General features: G+C 42.3%; 1 non-coding gene across 1 annotated transcript; it reads left to right on the plus strand.

The window, feature by feature from the left end:
• The first annotated feature begins 8,009 nt into the window (after positions 1–8,009).
• On the plus strand, positions 8,010–8,127 carry LOC143154157 (5S ribosomal RNA). The gene has a single exon (XR_012994005.1). It is a non-coding gene; the product is annotated as a 5S ribosomal RNA (ribosomal RNA).
• Positions 8,128–9,664: the final 1,537 nt, after the last annotated feature.

Genomic DNA, 9,664 nt, shown 5'->3' on the forward strand with positions numbered 1-9,664 from the left:
GCAAACCGTTCAACGAAAACCTCTCTATTCTAGCGCATTTCCGGCGTATCTGATACACTATTACGAGACACGGAAGATATTAAAATTGTTCTTATCCGGGTTCTTCTCTTACCTTTCTTTTAGTTTCAACGACGAGCTACGAATCGGACCAATCGTGAGATGTAACGAGTTTCGATCGATAACGATAAATAGGCATCCTTGTTCCGATCGCGTATTTAATTTTACTCGTATACGATAATTTTATTTTCCGTTGTTCTTTCCTCTTTTTTCTCTCGATACTATTGGATTGTTCGGAAAGTCATTTCATTATTTTTTACGAAAATGAAACACGATTTCTTTAGAATGTACAAACATTTTATCAAATTATATATTCTCCATTTTGGAAAACGAAATTACTTTCCGAACAACACAATATATTTGTTTTCCTCTTTAGGTACGATCTCTGTGTAAAAACGATACATTATTATTATTATCATTATTACGAATCGACGATGCGCACCACTCGTCGTTCACCGTTAAATACTTCCCGTTCAGAAGAAAAACCGTAGTTTTCTCTGCGGTAAGTTCGCCACGGTGGCGTGCACGAAGGGTTAATCGTCCGAGCTGGTAGAAATTTCTCGAACGAGCGCGCGGTTCCACGGGAAAGAAAACGGAGCTGTGGGAAGTGGACAGGAACCGGATGCCATGCGGCGGAGCGACGAAGTTTCGGGCTTTCGCAGCCTTCCACGCAGAAACGTTCTCTGATCTATCGCTACTTTAAACCAAAGGGAAAGCCGCGGCGATCTCGTGGAGGAACGCGGCGGTTCCAAACGAGAGGAAATCGAACTTTTCCAATTGATTCGACTTAAACCGACGAAGGGAACCACCGTCGGTAGAAATCGTTCGGTTCGTGCACCGACCACCTACCTACCCCCTTCTTCTCTTACTTGTCCTACCCCCTACCCTTTCCCCGGCTGGAACTTTTTACCCTCTCGTACCTCTCTTCCGCCGTCATCGCCTCGTCGTTCGACCTCGCCCTCGATCTCTCGGCCCCACCGTACCTCGAAGACCCTACGGCGAAATATCGCGGAAACTTTATCGAAGCCCGGTTCGCGTGCAGCTTCTTTGCTTTCGAGGCGCGCAGACCGGTGTGTTTTGAACCTTCTGACTTTTCAACCCGTTCAAAGCCCGCAGACGGTGGTTACGGACTTCCTTCGCGGGGACTCGATCGGAATTGGCTCGAGATCCAAAGGAACGATCGTACACTGGGCCAATTTGATTAACTTAGAATCGAGATATCGAATTTCTGGTGATACCGGAAATCCAAAGAATTCTTCCAATGGACATTCCGAGCACGGAAGTCCGCGAGATTTTTCGAACAGACGTTGTAAATTTTTAGAAGAGAGGAACGATAAGAGTTCCGTGTTGCTACATCTTTCGTATAATTTTGAAACGACAAAGGGAAATTACGATGGTGGTTGACATCGATTCAATTTTCTACGAATGATCACCGAGAGAGCGATCTTGAGATTAGGTGGAAAGTTTGCGTTGATTTTCGATGTAAAACGTCGATGTTTTAACTTAACTCGTTCGTTTTTAACCTTGATTTGTATCGATATCCCGTGCAAGGATCTCTGAATTTAATTATAGGTCGCGTTTACGTAACGAGCCTACCATACTACTCTTTAGTCGGTTCTCGATACCTTATATCGTATTTACGATAATCGTTCGAATACTGTCCACGAAATAATACTGTCCACAGAAAAAGCACACTCGCATGCACGTACACCGGAAGGAACGAAAGGGTTAAATCGTTTTGCCACGAACGAAAAGAAATTCGTCTTCGTCCCAAGTGGAACAGGGCTGTCCGGTCGGACAAGTAGTATAGGACCCGTTTCTACGGTACAAGTGACGCATGATCGATTTCTGATCGGAGTAATAGAATAGACTCGTTGTCCGCCAGGACGGTAGATTATGTCGTTTCTCGTCGGTGGAGAATGGCGTAGCCCGTAGTTCGACAAGTGGAATGGGAACGTGGCTGATTATACGACTCTAACGGTGCTTGTACGTGGTCGGACAAGTGGGATGCGACCCGTATCCGGTGGTACATGTAGGCCGATGTTATTCGTGTTTTACGAAGTAGAAGGGTTCGGTAATTGCTTCTACGAGCTGCGGCTCAAAAGTCCGAGACACTGCCGCGTTTCGCGTAAATCCAAAGTCGTGCAAACGTTGTAAAATTTAGAGACGGGTTCTGATACTTTGCAAGGGACATCGCTTAAGCGTGACTCGTCGATTTTAACGAAACTTACGTGTAATATAGTTCTTCGAAAAATATTTGAAGTGTGTTTTTTTTTATCTGCTATTATTCATATCTAGAAAGTGAAATCAGCCCTCAAATCTCCTTCGCAGATTTGGCAATATCTTACTGTTTATTTATCGTAATTGTTGACAACCCATACAGGATTATATTTTACACAATTATTAACAATATGTTAGTGTAAATAATGATGTAAAATATCAATTTGTTGAAATATTTCGGTTAGATCAAGTAAAGGTAATCGATGTAAGTGTAAGTCATCTTTTGGGGGTATATGTATAGATCTTCCGGTTGCCGAAAATTTAATTCTTCCGGAAGCCTCCGGAGTGGTCGAAGCTCGCCATTTTGAACCACAGGATTTTGGACACTGTTTATCAAGGGGTCAACCGATAGTAGTAACCAACTGACCACTGATAGCCAGTGATAGTTACCAATGTCCACTTTCCCCATTTCTTTTTCAAATTATTTTATTCCTTTTGTTTCCACCGCTGCGTTTTGACAAAACTCGCGCACACGCTACATAAACAATGCAAACGATTCCCAATACCGTACTCGCGAGCAAACTTCGTACTCCGTGCTACGGTTCGCGAACCGTATTCGAAGACCAGGATGAATCCTAACCGGGGTCGAAAAAAAAAAGTTTTTCTCCTCGCGGTACCGCGAACCTTGTGCGACTTCGGTACCCCGAATGAAATTTTGAATACACGGGACGCGTTTCGGTTTCCCGTTCATTTCGCCGTACTTGGAAAGCTTTACACACGTGTCGGGGGTGTAGTTCCATTATGTTTTAAAGGCTTCCTGGAAATTTCCGAGGAACTTCACCGGGTACGTTCCGTCGTGAGACAATACGAGAAGAAAAACTAATTTGGAAAGTACGAAGACGAGAAGCAAGAGACGGAGACGATTCGAAAGAGAGGCCGCGACTTCGCCGTGGTCGCGAAACCGAGGAACTATGATGTGCGATAACGTTGCACGTACAACATGCGCCCCAGCGCCTAGAGAGATTGTCAGGCCAATAATGCATTTCTCGCGGAAAAATCTAGCAAAGAGTACGCTTCGGTCCAGAGATTTAGTCATTTAAAATGCATAGAGTTCATAACTTATTCCCAGACGACTGCCTCACTCCACGGCGGATATTGCAACCTTACCCGGTCTCTTTCCTTCCATCGGTGAACCCACGCCGGGGCAACGTGTTTCCGTGCTCGTGGCTCTTATGTTGTTTCACCGACGACCACCCTTTTGACATTTTACGCTGTCAGGAACGGTCTGCCCTCGGTTCTTGCGACGATGGAACGCGATACCAGGCGTCTTCGCGCGCGGAATTCCGCAACAGGGAACTCGGACGCATCCTCGAGCGTTCTAATTCGCGATTTTTCTTTCGTAAGTCTTGCGTTCGAACCGCGTTGAAATACCCTATTCGTCGTGACAGATTTTTCTATATTATCGATGCTTTATACGATGGTAAGAACCAAGATGGTTCTCCAAGATACCGATACGCGTGTTACGATACACTCTTGGTTACAATACTCCTGAAATCGTTCAAACTTGGGTTTACTATACGGTCGTCCGGTGTGTATTATTATCGAGGAGCAGCTACTGGAAATATCGATGTCTCAGGCGAAAAAAATGTTCCATTTTATCGCGCAAACGATGAATGGGCAATTTTAGATCTTATTTCGATCAATCGATGCACCGCGTGCAATTTAAACTTATTTCACGATAGGTGACGTTAACACTCTGTTCTCTTTCTATGTGAGATTTTTCTATATGCTCTTGGATGTACCACTACGCGAGTTATTATTTCTTTTTAATTACTGCAGTTTGTTACTCATCGGGACACTCGACCGTTTAAATTCGCGAACTTATTAATCGCGGGAGAATGTACGGGCCAACCAGACGAATTAACGATTACGTAAAGGCAAAATCTGCAAGCAAAATATGTCAAACCCTTTAGTTTTTCCAACTCGACCTCCAAGTCAACACAAATCTACGCAAATCAATTCCGGTTCGTCTCAGTCGGTAGTCACACGTACGAGTTTTCACATCTTCGGTATTACAAACCGACGTTGCTCGAGTGCTACCTGTGGGTACGAGTTAACTTATTCGTGGTTATGGTACGTGCTTCTAAATATAGAGATGCAACTGGAAATTCGACAATTCCGTATTACCTAGATAAATATCTAGAAACGAGCTTAATGCTGTGAACAAAATATACAAAGAAACTCTAAGTAAAAAGGAGACGCGATATCAATTTTATGCGAACTACTTATTCATTCATCGAAGACGTTTCAATTCGTCTTCGGTTTGGATAAAAAATAGTAAAGCTGTAAATAGAAAAGGAACGCAAGGAGATAGCACGCATACAGGTGAATTGGAGGAAGCACGTATCGAAGTAATTTTTTCGTCCGCGCCGAAATTCAGCACACGTATGTTGGATTCGAAATATTACGAAATATTTCGAAGCGCCAGTTCTTTCTTTTTTATCGTATTTACAATATTTCATCCAAATCGAAAGCGACTCGAAATCGACGCGTGGAATCGTTTCGAATAAATATCCAAATTGTTCGTTGAAGATCAACGCTACGCTCCATTACCTATTCGCTATTACGAGGTACGCACGGTGTTTCGTTGCGCACCGTAAAGCATCGCGCGTTCAAACGGAGGATTATAATTGCGTATTGGTAACGTTACCGTCGGTTTCTAAGTTATCTGTACCCGATCGTACTCGGCTATTGTCGTTACACCGGAAAGGTTCTCTAACGCGATTACGTGCCACGGGTAATAACGCTTCGGACAACATTTTTAACGAATTAGCGCTCGCGAAGGGGACAAAGGGACAATTTCAAGCGCGTTAAAAGCGATAAAGCGTTATCTTCGTTGACCAATGGCAGGTACACGTGCACGATAAAACGGAATATCGATCGGTGACGCGTGTCGTTAATAATTGACGTCTCCCTTAAAGGCCGCTCTCTGTAAAAGCTAAACGCTTTTACTTTCCACTCGAATTTTATCAAAGGCGTCGCGTGATCGCCAGGGCTAACGTGTCGAGCATTCGTTCGCTTTGCGCCCCGCTTTCGCTTACTTTTCTTTTTCTTTCTTTTTTTTTCGCTTCTTCTTTTTCATTTCTTTTTTCTATTTCTCTTTTTTTTTCGTTCCTAACCTACGCGAAAGATAAAGGGTAAAGAAGCGACGGACCACGTCGGTCCGTGGCCGATGTTTAACGAGCGTGCCGGCAAGGTTCGCGGACAAATGCGAAAACCCGCCGCCACTGTAACAAGTGAAACGCGAGGAACTATAAAAACCGGTTAAAACGCCGAGGCGAGCGGAACCTGACGCGAGAACGCCAGTGAATTATTGCACGCCGCCGAGATTTTATATTTCTCTTGCTCTCCAACCCCGTGGCTCGCCTTTCGCGCCCCCGCATAATGGTTTAATTGGACTCCAACACACGGGTCTAACAATTAACCGCACACGTGGGAGACCGGCTCTCCCTTGAACGCGCACCACCGCTGCTAAATGTCACCATAAAGCCGAATTATATTCGGATTAAGCGCGGCAAAAATATATTTCCTACCCCCGACGCCAGCCGCGTTTCCCGCTACGGAGAACCCGGTTTCGTTCTTAATCGTGCCGAGATATCGATACGCGGATGATATTCATTGCGAGAAAATTACTTTTTACCGAGTTCGTGGCTCGATGGGTTTTCGAAGAGGTCCCGCGCGATAATTTCGAATCGAAGAATCGCTTCTCCGCGTGTTCGTTCGCGAAAGAACACGCTATTACGTTCTCTATGCGTCTTGTAGATTTCGTGATAAATCTGGAAAAATTAACCCTTCCGTAGGAATGTTTACGCGACGTGGTCGAAATCCCTCGCGTAAAACGTATATTTATACACACGTGCGCAAACATCCCGAAGCCAAAGCCGTTGGTACATTTCGAAACGTTCTCGTTCCAGAAATGAGAAATTATAAAGAATCCTCGATTTTCGGTCCGACATACCGGGCTGCTCGACGCTACAGAATTCTAACATTTATTTTGCCTCGGTTACGTTACGTTTGTGTCGCGATATTTCAAGTCGAAGTAGAAGAAGGTCAAAGAGAAGGTAAACATACAGCAAAATTTGAAGAACACTCCAGACTAAAGAGTTCGTATTGAAAGGGACGAGCGAAATGGAGATAGACAGAGGAGAATCTTCTCTTCAGTTTTTGTCGAATTGGAAAATGTGGTTTGTAACTCGATGCTTCGCGATGTGAAAAAGCATCTTGCCCGTTGAAGGGAATAAAAGGAGCTGAAAAAATCGGACAAAGAACGACTAATTTCTTTTACGGAAATACGAACCGCTCGAGGTTATTTTATGCTCTTTCGCGAGGATAGTTCACATTGTTCCCATCTTGTGCACATATTCGTATTAATAAATGAATCGAGCTCGAAGTAAACAATGCGTTAGAGTTTCTATCTACGAGATGAAGAGATATATGCGTAAAAAGAGCAACTTATCGAAAAATTAACGATAAGTATGCTATGGAACATTTACGTAAACATTTTTTCAAGTTGTCTACCAATTTTCAAAGAAAACCTACTGATTTTCGTACTTTAAATATTATTATCGATAGAAACGTCGGTCTATGCTGGGAATATTCGTTTACATTTGTTATTTCCGCGTACGAATACGATTCCCCAGCTGAAGCTGATCAAACGCACGCGAGAAGTGGTTTTTGCGAGTGCACTGGTAATAATTATACGAAACGAGCGAACTATTAGTACCGAGCTGAGCTTGTTCATACCGGAGAAGCGGTATTAAGAAATTACTAGAACGTGAAATTGAATTATTTGAGTTACTTCGCACGTAATACGGTTACGGTGTCGACGGAACAAAATTTGAGGTATGAAGTTTTAGTTGTACCGCGCGGAAAGTTATAATTATTATCTAAGGATGACAAAATTTGCTCTTGCCTGAGAATCCACAGAATTAGCCGAGATTCAAGATGAAGTTATATTACATTGAAACCGTAACCAAATTGTTATTATTGCGCGCGATGATTTACGTAAACTCAGTGGCAATTAGCAAAATGTTCTTAACGTTCGGTTTTTGGCTAAAGCGAAGACAAATTCTTTTTCTTTGTCAATTAGAGCGAATTAATTATCTTTCGGTATTTGATGGAGTATGACTTGTCTGTGATAAGACACACACACATATATAAATGTAAGATAACAGAATGTACAATATAATAAATAGAACGTGGACCCTTGTTGGCTTGAAAGTAAAATGTAGACACTTTATAGCCAGCCAAGAAAAATGTGGGCAATCTGCCAGTAGAGTAAGTAGGACCCAGGCAAGACGTAATCGGAGTAGTAGAATATAGACCTTATAAGTAAACCAACATCGTATAGGTTAGTCTTCTCCTAAGAGAAGGCGTACGTCCCAAGGGAGCTCATACGTCAGATTGGCTTGTGACTCAAGTGGACCACGAGAGCAAATTATTAACGTACTTAAATGGAATAACTTGAATACCTCATCTTATCGAGTTTAATAATTGTAGTAGTATCTATTTCTTATGTGATTTTCATCCGGTACCATTTTAAATCTACTTGTCTCAGACGTAAGAATTTTCGTTTCTTTTTAGGGAAATGCTTTCCAAAGAGTTTGAAAACCATTGTCTTCGATAAAGTGATAATCGCGTGTGTTTTAAGTTAAATTTAACAGGATCTTAACGTCAACGATCACTCCACGCAAGAACACCAGTTCTCGTCCGATCACTGAAGTTAAGTTGCGTTGGGCGGGGTTAGTACTTGGATGGGTGACCACCTGGGAACACCACGTGTTGTTGACGAAGGAAAATCCTTTTCTTTTGGAAAGTTTTAAAATGTCATTAGACACAACATAGTTACAGTCTATGTAGAGTTATTATGACGATCGTTATTAGATTGTCAAGACGTTTTATTTTATTGTAACTCGAGATTACGAAAAACAATGAGGATAACTTAAAAGTCCCTCTCTATAGACACATCGATCTTTCAATAAGTTTGAAAACCATTGATATAGCCTACCTATATAGTATATCGTTCGTGATCGGATAAGTAGTGTACGGTTCACTTAGTCGGACAAGTGGTATGCGAATGTCATAACTCGACCAGTAGAAAATTGTTCGTATTTGGTTGGAGCATTTGAACTTTGGGTTCAAAAGACTAGAACGATTACGTACATATATAATTACTTTAATCTTAATAATAATAATTATTACTATTGGATCATTCAACGCGTTCTATCAAAGTTTTTAATAGAATTTCATTCTGCGATACAATCGATGCTCGGAATATCCCCTATAGTATCAAATACGGACATAACTTTCGAATACGTTGCTTTTTGTTTCGCGATACATATGTCAAAAGATTGCGCGCGCTATAAATAATTCAGCGATGCTAACGACGAGGTTTTCGCAGCCAGAAAATGAAGTTTGTCCGGCAAAGTTACCATTCGGCATTAAAATAGCATTTGACCTTATCCCTTTCGAGGGTTCTTCGGGACGCGAATTAAATATTGATGAACTTAAAGGAGCGAGCGTTCCAACGTGGAAGGGAGTTTTCAAAGATTTCTCTACGTTTTCGTGGTTACTACTCACCGAGACACATCGCTAAGGATATCCAACAAGGACAACTCAGAAGGAGGATAACGCCTTAGAGGGGAGAATAGCAGCTTCCAGCAACAGCTCGAGGAATGATTTAATAATGTGTAGAGCATTAGTCGACCCGAGTAACGTAAGCGGGGATAATCCTTTTAACCAGTTGTCTAGGAATCCCTTTAACCCTGAAACCTGGGCGACAACTAATTCCGCCAGATATTGCGGGGTAACAGGGACTTGTATAAAGGACCATTAGCGCCCTGTGTCATACGCAACGCAGTACGTGTGTTATATAGTTTCACACGCACAGTTGTATCATCACCTAAGATATATACACACGGGTGCATATTAAAACAAATTGGTGCACAATGAATAAGGTATCCGAATTATTCACATTTACAATTACAACGGTCTATGTGTACACTGTTCGAGATCTAGCAAAGCTGAAATTTGAAACTCGTATCGAACGTAAAGCCGGAGTGACTATTTACTTGTACGTTAAAAATTGTACAACCTACAGCTGAAATTTACATTCCCCCGCACTAATGAAATTCTCGGTACTAATCGTGTATTAATTACGAAAGCTTTGAAGAAATTTCTGGAATTTCAATGTTTGGAATACTGTACCTGGAATAAGGGGACACCAAATTCGAGGGAATTCACCATCTTAAAGGGTGAGCTTATTACGAGACTTCAGAGTTTATCGCTGGAAGGGATGGCTCTATGCGTTGAACAATTTTGGACTCCT

This window comes from Ptiloglossa arizonensis, chromosome 13 (genome assembly GCF_051014685.1).
Source record: "Ptiloglossa arizonensis isolate GNS036 chromosome 13, iyPtiAriz1_principal, whole genome shotgun sequence".
NCBI lineage: Eukaryota > Metazoa > Arthropoda > Insecta > Hymenoptera > Colletidae > Ptiloglossa > Ptiloglossa arizonensis.